A 13,082-nucleotide genomic window follows, 5' to 3' on the forward strand; every position below is an offset into this window, starting at 1 on the left:
GTGACAACTTCCTCTTTCCTCAATTCAGTTCAGTTCAGTTGCTCAGTCATGTCCATCTCTTTCTGCCCCGATTCAATCCTACACAGGCATCCACCAATCTCCTATAATATGCTATGACATTTTTCCTTGCATTCTGCACACACACACACACACACACACAGACAATTGGTATTTCTAAAAGTGTGTGCCTACAGACCATTAACATCAGACTCACGGAAGTGGGGTAGTTGATAAAAAAAGTTTTCTGGTACCTACTCTAGCCAGGCCAGTTAAATTAGAACATTTGGAGAGTGGAAAGTGAGACTCAGTCAGACAATAAAGTCTGACAACCACTTCCTTGAACCCTTAACTTCTGAAGTGCAGGGAATATGTTTCAGCTAGAAAGGAGTTTATTTATGGTCAAAGGGATGACTTTTGAGATCTATACGAGGTTACCTGATCCTGGACACTGGTACTAGTCCTTTCTGCCTACAAAGACAAGCCCAGCCCCACTTGGCCTGAAAAAGCTTGCACATACTATCCATCTTACTAGAAAGTCTGAAATATTTCACCATAATTATGAAGCTCCTGGTGAGTATAGTGCACAGTTCCTCATTCTCACTGTCTGGGAAAAGGTCTTTGAGCAAGAATGAAAACTGAGATAATAATAGAATTGAGTTCCTGGGTCATTTCAAGAAATCACTATTAAAACTAATCACAAAAGAAGTTCATACTATAATGTAGGCTGGAACTTCTTAAAACAGGAATAATGAATCTGGATTTGCTTATTTTCAATTCATTCATTGATTCATTTACTTTTTCATTTATTAATTTTTAATTCAATAAATATTTACTGAGCACCTCCCACATACCAGGCACTGATGTAACTGCTAAGGATAAACACGAGAGAAAATGACTCTGTCCTTGTAAGGTGAAAATTTTGTTCATTTATTCACTTATTCATTTATTCATCATTTGTTTAACAAATTTACTAAACATACTACTAAACATACCCCTGGGATGGACACTGTAGACCATCTTTAGACAAATCACGCATAGGCCATGCCGTCAAGCAGCTTTCAACCTAGCTGTGGTGTCAGAGATCAAAATGAATGATTCTTATTCTGGGCAAAATAAAATGAATACTAAGTACAAAAATGAGATTACTTCTGCCTAAAGCTGACTGAAAAGAAAGGGTCTGAGACAAGCAACAAATTTTCTCATGCAGACATGAGAACACCCTTCTGTTGAAATCACAAGGAAAAGGCAAATATGTCTATCTAATATTTGAGAAATATTAGATATGAGATGAGTGTTTTATAGGGTGGGTTTAAGAACTGGAGGTAGAAACATCTGAACAGGTTAAAGAATTTTTGACTAAAGATTTTGTCTATGTTGCATCTTTATATGTAAACCTTCTTTTTCCATTTATCCACTCAGTTCAAAATATTCATTGAGCACTTTCATATAATGGTGAAACAACTGCTAACGATGTCACCTATTGTAACAAAGAAGACAGAAAATGTAATAATTAATGTTTGAATTTGAGTGATGAGATTTCCGGGCAAAACCTTCAAGATGCTGACCAGCTCTTATTGACGGTATTTGATAAACTGCTACAAGACATTCTAAAGAAAATACTAGCTGGTTTATAAGCAGAACACAGAAGAAATGTAGAGGGTTCATGATTTTCTAGTGGGGAATATAAAACTGTTTTTCATCTCTAGCCTCTCTGGGAAGCAGAAAACTTACCAAAATAAAACGCTGTTTGAGGACAAAAGATCAAATGACAGGTGTGGCCACAAGGCCTTTCTTAAAGATCCATGAAAGAATTAAGGTGGGGCTAGTAGAGCTTCTCTGCTCTACTAAAAGGCTTATAGCAGTATTAAAGTTATGGCTTTTAGCGCATGGGGTAAAATCACATCATATTCAAAGGAAATGCACAGTGGTTTTTAATTCAGTTAAAATGGCAATGTTCTGTCCATATGGGCCAAAAGGAATTCAGACTGTAGGAAAAGATGTCTGAAAGACCTTTATGCACCAATTCTCTGTAGGGAAGCCCATAGAGGGTATAGTCCAATACCCTCTTCAGAAGGAATCAAAATGAAAGTGAAAGTTTTAGTAACTCAGTCTTGTCCAACTCTGTGACCCCATGGATTGTAGCCCGCCAGGCTCCTCTGTCCATAGAATTCTCCAGGCAAGAATACTGGACTGAGTTTCCATTCCCTTCTCCAGGGGAATCTTCCTGACCCAGGGATCAAATCCAGGTCTCCTGCATTTCAGACCAATTCTTTACCATCTGAGCCATAAGGGAAGCCCCAAGAAGGAACCAAAAGAAGTGATGTGATAGAGGGCTGAGCCCAGAGCCATTCCCAGGGAGCAGAACTAAAGTCTAATCAAAGAATATTCCTCATATCCAGAGTAAGGGAAATTGGCAGAATTTATCCCCGAAAAGTTCAGAATTGCTATGGATCAGTAACTGATATGTACCTTCTATTCTTACCCTTTCCAAATGGGAATATTATATAGGTTATTCTGTTTTCATTTTATTACTATATGGTGGGTGTGTATAGGTTAGATAACTTTTTTTTCTAGTATGTAACTTTCTGGATCAAGAAGTGTTTATGTGAACCTGATGGAGATCAAAACACCCTAGACTTCAAGCATAAGGTCACAACTTGAGATTTAGGAGGGTCTTGGAATGGGAATGAACATATTTTTCATGTGATGTCATGTTGGTAATTGTGACCAGAAAGCAAACTATGGTAGATTATTTGAACTAGAGGCCCTAGGTTTCCATGCCTGCCTCTATCCATATGTTTTGGTCATGTTTTCACTAATTCTGGGTTTGTTTAGACCAATGGGAAAAAACTGACACCAGCAGAGACTTGAACTAGTTCTTGTGCATCTCTTTGGGTTCCTGACCCTGCCATTAGAACATGGATAGCCTCTTGGAGATAATGACAGACCCGCAGAAAAAAGTTAAGTTATTCTAGCTGAACCGATAGCAGATCAAACGTTCCCCAGTCAGCATGCCAGCTGACTGCACCTGCCTGAGAAAGCCTAGCCAATGAGCTGAGCCTGGCCCAGATCAGCAAAATCATTTTGCCAACTTATAGACACATGTGAAATATGGGCACTAAGTTTAGGGTGGTATGTTATACTGCAAAAGCAAATTGATACAGACAGTATGTAAGATGGAATCTATTTGCCATCTCAGTACTAAAAGTTCCCTTTGAAGAAGTTTAATTAGGGCAAATTTGAAGGATATTCCCTAGTTAACAGATTCATCTTATAACGATTGCATAAAATCTCAGCCAGATAGTGACCTCTAAATGTACAAACAGATTAAACAGAAGAGAGCTGAGAGACTACTCCCAATATATGAATTCAACAAGTCAGCTTCTGAATCGCTGAAAACAGCCACGGTCAGAGATGTGATTATTCTATCACAGCATGGCCCAGCCTCTTCAATGCAGGACAATTCCCAACGAGATCATTCAGTCTTTAGAAATAAGTCTAGTTTAATTATATTTGGTAATTAGATGTCCCTTTAATAAAAATCACACTTAGGATGAATGGAGGAGTCTTGGTGGGATTAGAGAAGAAAGGATTCATCTATGAGACATAATCAAAGGAGAAACCAACTAGTCTTGCAGTCTAACTGTGGATGGGGAAGTATGAAAATTGGGGCCTTAAAGATGATCACAACTCAGTCATTAATCTGCTTAAAAACCCTGATGGCTCTTTGGGAATTTATGTGATATTCCTCAAAAGTCTAAGCTCCATGAAGAGCTGGGTCATTAAAAATCATCATCATTATCCTCACAAAGGCTAACATCTATTGACTGCTTACACTTGTTATATGTCAGCAGTATACTTCATTAATTGTCTTGTTTACTCTGTACAACAACCCTAAAATATAGGAACTCATATTATCCCTGTTATACAGATGAGGAACTAAAGTCTTGGGAGCTTGAAGCAACTTCCCCAAGGTCAGACAGCGAGGACGCAGTGGATCTGGATTCAAACAGATGTCTCTCTCTTACTTCAAAGCACTTACTCTTAAACACTGCCTTATTTTGCTCTTCTTATTAGGAAACTTATTAGCTCCCCAGTGCTAACTCAGGTTTGGAAAATAGTGGGTACATAAATATTTGTTGAATGAATGAATTTTTTAAAAGGTATGAATTAAGAGATCAATGAATAAAAACCTAAGAAAATGGTAGTAGCAATGTCAGAGACAAAAAGCTGAGAGAAGGACCTTAAGGGAGGAGTAGGAAACTTTACCTTATTATGCTAAGAAGAAGATGATTCCTCCAGGCATTCAAGAATAAATTAACAGGATGGAATTTGAGAAAAATTAAATGAATGTCGATTTTTGACACTGTCAACGTAAAGGCAACTAGGTTATTTAGACGAGTGACCTTTGCATATGTGGAGGCAAAAGGCAAAAACAGAGAGAAAAGAGGTCATCAAAATAAGTGAATGGACAAAGTCTGGGAGTTTATTGCTGAGAAGGAATAGTTCCACAAGACGCGGTCAAATATGGTCAGACTGTAAAGCAGCTTCACAGGGTGCACTTGCCTCCACGTGTACTGACCTAATCAGCAAGAACAACTAAAAACTCATTCATTATGTCCCTGCATGTACTAGTCACTATGCCTGACCCTCCATATGCATTCCATAATGTAATTCTCACAGCAACACGGTGAGGTCAATATCATTCCATTTTAATGGGTAAAGTTCAGCAAGAGAAAGACCACTCAGTTAGAAAATGGTTGCTAGGTTCAAACTTGAATCTTTCTAACACTAAAACCCATTCTTGTTTTCTTATACCGTGCAAACAGAACTGCCAGGTAACTGACTGAAAGAGAAAAGTGGCCTTCAACAGATAATGTTGAAGAAGAAATATTTTTTCCCGTCCAATACACTTCCAAGGAGAGAAAAGAATAAGAAACATGAATGATCAATTCCAGTCAATTAAATGATTATATCAGTAATGATTGGTCTTATACTTAATTCCTTAAAAAGAAAGAAATACATTCAACTTTGATTAAACCACAATACCATGAAGACTATGTCATAACAGAAATAAAATAGTGTGAGCTGTTTTTCTTTTCCAGCTCAGTGTCTTTTTTCTTTTGCATTCTCAATTGCTATCCAAACCATTTATGCTGCCCATGTCAGATTATATGGTCTGGCAAAGACTTTGGTCATCCCAATTATAATCCCTTGGATGGCACAAAAGGCCATTCTTCATGAGATGGATGCCAAGTCTCATAAGGTTTTGTGGAGCGGAAAGCTGGAGTCTTTCCTACACCCAGAGTTACAGATTCTGGTGTTAATGGAAGGATTTCTCTATTCCTAACAAGGGCTGGGAGCGAGTCAAGAATCCTATGATGAGTGCCCTGCAGAGACAGTTTGCTGGCTGTCCAATAAGCTGTTCCTCTGACTCCTTCCTGGAGTGTCAGTATAGATTTCACTGGACATAAATGTCCTCATTCCCCTGGTTAAAGTATTTTTATAAGCAGACAACTTCCACCAATGTGCCAAGACACTTCTATCAATATTCTTTAATTGACAGTTAAGGACATGCACTATGTTCTCTAAGATATTATAGCTTTTTGATGGCAGACACTCTCTAAATAGAAGGTTAGGTGGAAGAAGATAAAACTGTGAAGAGAGTTTAGTTTGAGGGACTTATACAAAACAGGGTGAAGTAAACAACAGGAGGCAGACCCAGCTGTGTTTCTGACAATCTAGCAGGGACTGTCAATCCAGACAGGCAGCTGTGTTACAGGGGCCGAAAGTTGGGCAGGTAGAATGTGGTGAGCCCTAAAGCAGATTGAGGGCAAGATATCTCCCAGAGTCTATGTTCATACTCAACTTAGCTCAAAAGTCATTGATGTGGTTTAGAGGGATTAAGTCAGTCCCTTTAGTGACTCCTAGATTATACCATTTTGTATCCCACCAAGGGTTTATTTAAGTACAGAGACCTGAGCATGTAGAAGATACATAACTATAAGTGAATATAACTCAGTGTTTTCTATGTGCTAGGCACTAGTCTAGATGCTTGACATGTTTTATCTCATGTCACTATATCTCAAGAAATATATACTATTATTCCTATTTAAAAGATAAGGAATTCAAGGCCAGGTAGATGAAGTCAGTTGTCTGAAGTCATGCATTTAATAAATGATGACGCTGAATAAGTGTACAAATAGCTTAGTAAAATCCAACTTTTGAACTAGATCACATGCCTGGTCATACATTGTGTGTGTGTGCGTGCATGCTCAGTTGCTTAGTTGTCTCCGACTTTTTGCGACACCATGGGCTATAGTCTGCCAGGCTCCTCTGTTCATGGGATTTTACAGGCAAGAAAACTGGAGTAAGTTGCCATTTCCTCCTCCAGAGAATTTTCCTGACACAGGGACTGAACCCATGTCTCCTGCGTCTCCTGCATTAGCAGGCAGATTCTTTACCACTGTGCCACCATTTAGCTCCTATGCTAGATATTATAGATATCACCTATGCCCTTAAGGAGCTTAGATTATAATGGGAAGACTATAATAAAGATAGTAACACTTACTCCTGGGCTCTGATGGAAAGCAAGAGGGTGCTATGAAAGCACTTAATGCTGGGACCCAATATTCCCTGACAATAAGTAAGTTTAGTCACTCAGTCATGTCTGACTCTATGCCACCCCATGGACTGCAGCATGCCAGGCCTCCCTGTTCATCACCAACTCCCAGAGCTTGCTCAAACTCATGTCCATCAAGTTGGTGATGCCATCCAACCATCTCATCCTCTGTCGTCCCCTTCTCCTCCTGCCTTCAATCTTTCCCAGCATCAGGATCCTTTCAAATGAGTCAGTTCTTTGCATCAGGTGGCCAGAGTATTGGAGTTTCAATTTCAGCATCAGTCCTTCCATTGAATATTCAGGACTGATTTCCTTTAGGATGGACTGGTTTGTTCTCCTTCCTATCCAAGGGACTCTCAAGAGTCTTCTCTAGCATCACAGTTCAAAAGCATCAGTTCTTCAGTGCTCGGCTTTCTTTATAATCCAACTCTCATGTCCATACATGACTACTGGAAAAACCATAGCTTTGACTAGCTGGACCTTTGTCAGCAAAGTAGTGTCTCTACTTTTAACATGCTGTCTAGGTTGGTCATAGCTTTTCTTCCAAGGAGTAAGCGTGTTTTAATTTCATGGCTGCAGTCACCATCTGCAGTGATAATGGAGCCCAAGAAAATAAAATCAGTCATGGTTTCCATTGTTTCCCCATCTATTTGCCAAGAAGTGATGGGACTGGATGCCATGATCTTCATTTTTCTAAATGAATGTTGAGTTTTAAGCCAGCTTTTTCACTCTCCCCTTTCACTTTCAACAAGAGACTCTTTAGTTCTTCTTCGCTTTCTGTCATAAGGGTGGTGCTATCTGCATATCTGAGGTTATTGATATTTCTCCCAGCAATCCTAAAGGAAGTGATGGAAGATTAGTGGTCATGAAAGAAAAGAATGGAGAGTAAAGGGAACAAAACAACTTTATCAAAGCCTCAGAAGCAAGAAAGAGCAGAATTCCCTTCAAGTTACCAAACAAAGCCTATGGACAGAAGTGCAGAGTATGTAAGGAGGTGGGAGGAAGAGATAAGAGATGTCCCCAGAGAAGTAAGCAGAGTCCCATTATGCAGGACCAGTGAAGCCACTCTCCGGAGTCTGGACTCAGCCTGATGAAAAGGCCAGTAAAGAATTTGAGAGTCACATGACTAGATGTGCGTTTGGGGAAAATATTGACTTCTATGTAGAAAGAATTGTTGTTTTTCAGTTGCTCACTCATGTCCAACTCTTTGCGACCCCATGGACTGCAGCACTCCAGGCTTCCCTGTCCTTCACCATCCCTTAGAGTTTTCTCAAACTTGTGTCCATTGAACCAGTGATGCCATCCGACCGTCTCATCCTCTGTCGTCCCCTTCTCCTCCTGCCTTCAATCTTCCTCAGCATCAGGGTCTTTTCCAATGAATCAGCTCTTCACAACAGGTGGCCAGAGTATTAGAGCTTCAGTTTCAGTCCTTCTAATGAATATTCAGGACTGATTTCCTTTAGGACTGTCTAGTTTCATCTCCTTGCTGTCCAAGGGACTCTCAAGAGTCTTTTCCAACACCACAGTTCAAAAGCATCAATTCTTCAGCATGGATGAATAGAAAACCAACTCTTGGAACTTCCCTGCTTGTCCAGTGGCTAAGATTCCTTGTTTCCAATGCAGGGGGCTTGGGTTCTATTCCTGGTCGGGGAACAAGATCCCACATGCCACAACTGAGAGTTCATATGCCACAACTTAAAGACAAAGAAAAAAAAAAAGAAAAACAGATCCCACATGCCAAAACTAAAGATCTCACATACTGTAACAAAGAACAAAGGTCCTGTGTGCCGCAACTAAGACTCGGTGCAGCCAAAATAAATAAATGTTAAAACAGACAAGAGAGCCCAACTCTTGCTCCTCATGCTCCATGAGCCAGGCCCAATAGCTTTAATTGCTCCGGCAGGACATCTGCTCCCTTAGGCTTCCCTTAGGGCCCAGAGCCCAGAAGGCAGCCGCAGAGGCTGAGTCCACCATCAGCAACGCTCTCACAAGGAAACACTGGATGCTTTTCATCTAATGCTGCTTCCTTCAGGCTCTGAGTGGCCCCTCGGGCCTTCATCCCAGCCACGTGGCCTCCAGTGGTTTCTGAGTCTCCATGCCCAGCGTTTACAGCTCTGACAAGTCATCTACCACCTTCTCCCGCTACTACAGTGAAAACATATGTTTTCTGCTCTCTCCACATCCCTACCATAGACCCACAGACTGTGGCTCAACACGGAGGAAAAGAAGCAACAGAAGAGGTCTGGAATGTAATCCCAATCATGTTAAAGGTCTTGGCTTTGTGTGATAAATCACACCTTCCACATGTGTCAGTGGAAGAATTGAAACAGGCTCATCTCTTCTTCTGCATGTAGCCAAATGGTTTTCTCCCGGCACTAAACGAGCCCATTTCAGACACAGGTTGACAGGGGTCAAATCCTTTACCATCACAAATGTTTTAACAATCCAGGTGCTCATAGAATATAAAGTTCTGTAACTGCCAACAAAGAGAGCTTTGAAGAGCCTTTCGGAAGGAATTTTGTCTACAAAACTCTAACTGTTGTATTGACTTTATGCCCCTCTTTGTGTTTCTACCATTTTCCTATCATAATTATGTGCTTTCTGTACACTTTTACCCCATCTTATCCTCCATGCAGAGCACCAGATAAGAGAGAGGGGCCTATAGTAGTTACTCATCTTGGGTACCTAAAGACAAAGCAAGAGATGATGATTTCAGGTCTTTTTCACAAGACCACACAGCCTAGAAAAAGAAAGGGCAAATGTTTAAAAAGAATAAAACAAGCAATAGGTTAGGCAGTTTTACTTCTTCTCTGTAAAAGTAAGTTAAGACATTTTTGCTTATTAGCAAGGTTAGTTTAAGAAAACTTTCTAGCTATTATGACTACAAAAGTGATTCAGTATTAGCATTATATCAAAATGACAGATGCAAATGCCAGTAGGGAGAACATTCTGAACAGTTTAAAGGACTCTAAAAATGCAAAGCATTATGTTGAATTTTCTCATTAAACCCCGAATAGCTGTGACTTCCCACCTGTAGTCAACATTCTATCATCCATGTTCAAAACAGACATGGTTTTAAAAACACAGAAACAAATCTTCACTCAATTTCCTGAGGAGGGAAGGAAGGGAAAAAAGGCGGGAGGGAAGGGGAGAGACAGAGAGAAAAAGAAAGAGAAAAGAAAGGGACACTCAGGTCACTGAGCAGATTAAGGCGATACGATAAAGTTCATACACTTTATTCATAAGGATGTTCCTGGGCTCACATTTACTTATATTTTAGGCATGACTTTCATGAGCGTGATTATCTAGTCTCCCGGCTCAAGGTGTCCTGGAGGCAGCAGGTCACCAAGGAGACGCACACTGGCAGCATCCGAAAGGGTCAGCCGGCAGCCCAAGAGTTGATGAAGTAGACAGAAAAACTCTGAAAAGTTGAGACCGGAACTCTAACGCACAGCCCTGCACTCCACAGGCTCTATTACAGTCTTCTAGAATAATTTATGATTGAGTCATCATGACAAGATCAAATTAGAATGTTCTATTTAATAAAACAGAGAAATATATATACATTTTCAAAGATGCTCACCAAAAATAGTTTAAATGAACCTATTTTTATACATATGAACTTTGTAACCAGAACAACTCATTTCCTTAATGTTCAAGATGGATAGTTAACATTTTATTGTACATTGGTTACGTCCTAATTTTAATCTCAAGCTATCTGTCCCTCCTGCCCCTCACTGACCAGGGAGTCACACTCAGGAAACACAGTGTCATTATGCTAATACTGCCTTAAGCTTAACAAAATTAGGTAGATAAATTTACTACCACCTCCCCAAAATAAAAGCACCCCTTGCTACTTCAGGCCCAAATATATGACTCCTGAGTAATCTATGCCACTGCCTGCTGCCAATCATAGGCAATATATGTTAGTATACATGCTGACCAAATTTAAATCCAATTTTAGCAGACCATATAAGAAGACATCCTTCTAATCTAACAGTCTGAACTTTTTGTGACTCAATTTATCTTTGAATCCCTTGAGTCAGAATCTCAAGAAATCACCCAGTAAAGCTGAACTTTTGAACCTAGAAGAGAAAGACAGTAGACAGACTGGGACCTAGAATATGGAGCAAGAACCTATGTAGGGGACATTTTGCATGACTTTTTTCACCAATGTTAACAATGAAAAAATCAGGGTAACCAAAGCCAGATCAAACTTGAGATAAGAATTCTGCTATACTAATGGTCAAGGTTTCTAGACAGCCTCAGTACTTGAAGTAAAAGTGAAAAAGAATAAAAGAAGGAGATGCGTTCAAACACCAGGGGACCACCATCCATTTGGGGATACAATGTCAAATTTTAACATTTTTAGGAGGAAAGAACCCTATGGAGAAAAGCTTTGCAAAGCCATTCATAAAAAGCCACAGTCAGTGTTATAGGTTGGAGAAAGAGAGTGTATCAGTCAGGATAATGCTACAGTGATGAACAAACTCCCAAATCCAAAGCTTAAAGCAACAAAGGGCTCTTTCTTTCTCATGCCACATGTCCACTGTGGGGGCTGCTGGGGTTCTTCATCACTCCAGGATGTAGGCTCACAGAAAGCTATTATCTGGTCGATGGAGTTCTTAGTGACAAAATGAAACAGCAAATGTTCACATATGTTCGCCTCTAGAACCTCCACCTGGATGGCTTTTAAGGGAGAAAAAAGTATAACCCCCAAAGGGAGGGGTTTCAAATACTGGTGCTCTGAAATGCAGTCGCTACAGGCAGTATGGTAAAAATGTCGGAGATAGGGGCTTTTCAAACTTCAGCAGACATAAGAATTCTGTGGAGACCTTATTAACTGGGCCCACCCAGTTGCCCTAATTCACTAATCCTGGATGGAGCCCAAAAATCCTTACATGCAGCCATATCTCATTTTGTACTTCACTTGATTGCACTTGCAGATGTTGCTTTTTTCTTTTTTTTTCCACAAACTGAAAGTGTGTGGCAACCCTGCCTCTAGCAAGTCTATTGCAATCATTTTTCCCCACAGCATTTGCTCACTTCATGTCTCTTTGAACATTTTGGTAATTTTCAGTTTAGTTCAGTTGCTCAGTCGTGTCCGACTCAGTCGTGTCTGGACTGCAGCATGCCAGGCTTCCCTGTCCATCACCAACTCCCAGAGTTCACTCAAACTCATGTTCATTGAGTCAGTGATGCCATCCAACCATCACATCCTCTGTTGTCCCCTTCTCCTCCTGCCTTCAATCTTTCCCAGCATCAGGGTGTTTTCCAATGAGTCAACTCTTTGCATGAGGTGGACAAAGTATTAGAGCTTCAATTTCAGCATCAGTCCTTCCAATGAATATTCAGGACTGATTACTTTTAGGATGGACTTGTTGGATCTCCTTGCAGTCCAAGGGACTCGCAAGAGTCTTCTCCAACACCACAGTTTGAAAGCATCAATTCTTTGGCACTCAGCTTTCTTTATAGTCCAATTCTCACATCCATACATGACTACTGGAAAAACCATAGCCTTGACTAGACAGACCTTTGTTGACAAAGTAATGTCTCTGCTTTTTAATATGCTATATAGGTTGGTTATAACTTTTCTTTCGAGGAGCAAGCATCTTTTAATTTCATGGCCACAGTCACCATCTGCAGTGATTTTGGAGCCCAAAAAAATAAAGTCTGACACTGTTTCCACTGTTTCCCCATCTATTTCCCATGAAGTGATGGGACCAGATGCCATGATCTTCGTTTTCTGAATGTTGAGCTTTAAGCCAACTTTTTCACTCTCCTCTTTCACTTTCATCAAGAGGCTCTTTAGTTCTTCTTCACTTTCTGCCATAAGGGTGGTGTCATCTGCATATCTGAGGTTATTGATATTTCTCCCAGCAATCTTGATTAGAGCTTGTGGTTCTTCCAGCCCAGCATTTCTCATGATGTACTCTGCATGTAAGTTAAATAAGCAGGGTGACAATATACAGCCTTGATGTACTCCTTTCCCTATTTGGAACCAGTCTGTTGTTCCATGTCTAGTTCTCACAATATTTCAAACTTTGTCGTTATTAGTATATTTGTTCTGGTTATCTGTGACCAATGATCTTTGGTGTTACTACAAAAGGACTATGATTCCTTGAAGACTCAGATGACAGTTAGTATCCTTTAACAAAAAAGTATTGTGCATTTCTAACAAGTTCTTAGGTGATGCTGATGTTGCTGGTCCATTGGCCATACTTTGAGTAGGAATGATACCTATATTGCTGGGAAGCACCCATCCAAACAGAGATTATGTGTCCCAGCCTCACCCTTGTATCTAGATGGGGCCAAATAACTGATTCTCACCAAAGAAATATTAGCAAAAGTGATGTGTGTCATCCCTTGAATTAAAGCAGCTAAAAAGCAAGTGCCTTTTCCTCCCACTTCCTCCTCCCATATGCTTTCTACATCTTGACGCCTGAGGCAACATAATAGC

This window comes from Bos indicus x Bos taurus, chromosome 15 (genome assembly GCF_003369695.1).
Source record: "Bos indicus x Bos taurus breed Angus x Brahman F1 hybrid chromosome 15, Bos_hybrid_MaternalHap_v2.0, whole genome shotgun sequence".
Lineage (NCBI taxonomy): Eukaryota > Metazoa > Chordata > Mammalia > Artiodactyla > Bovidae > Bos > Bos indicus x Bos taurus.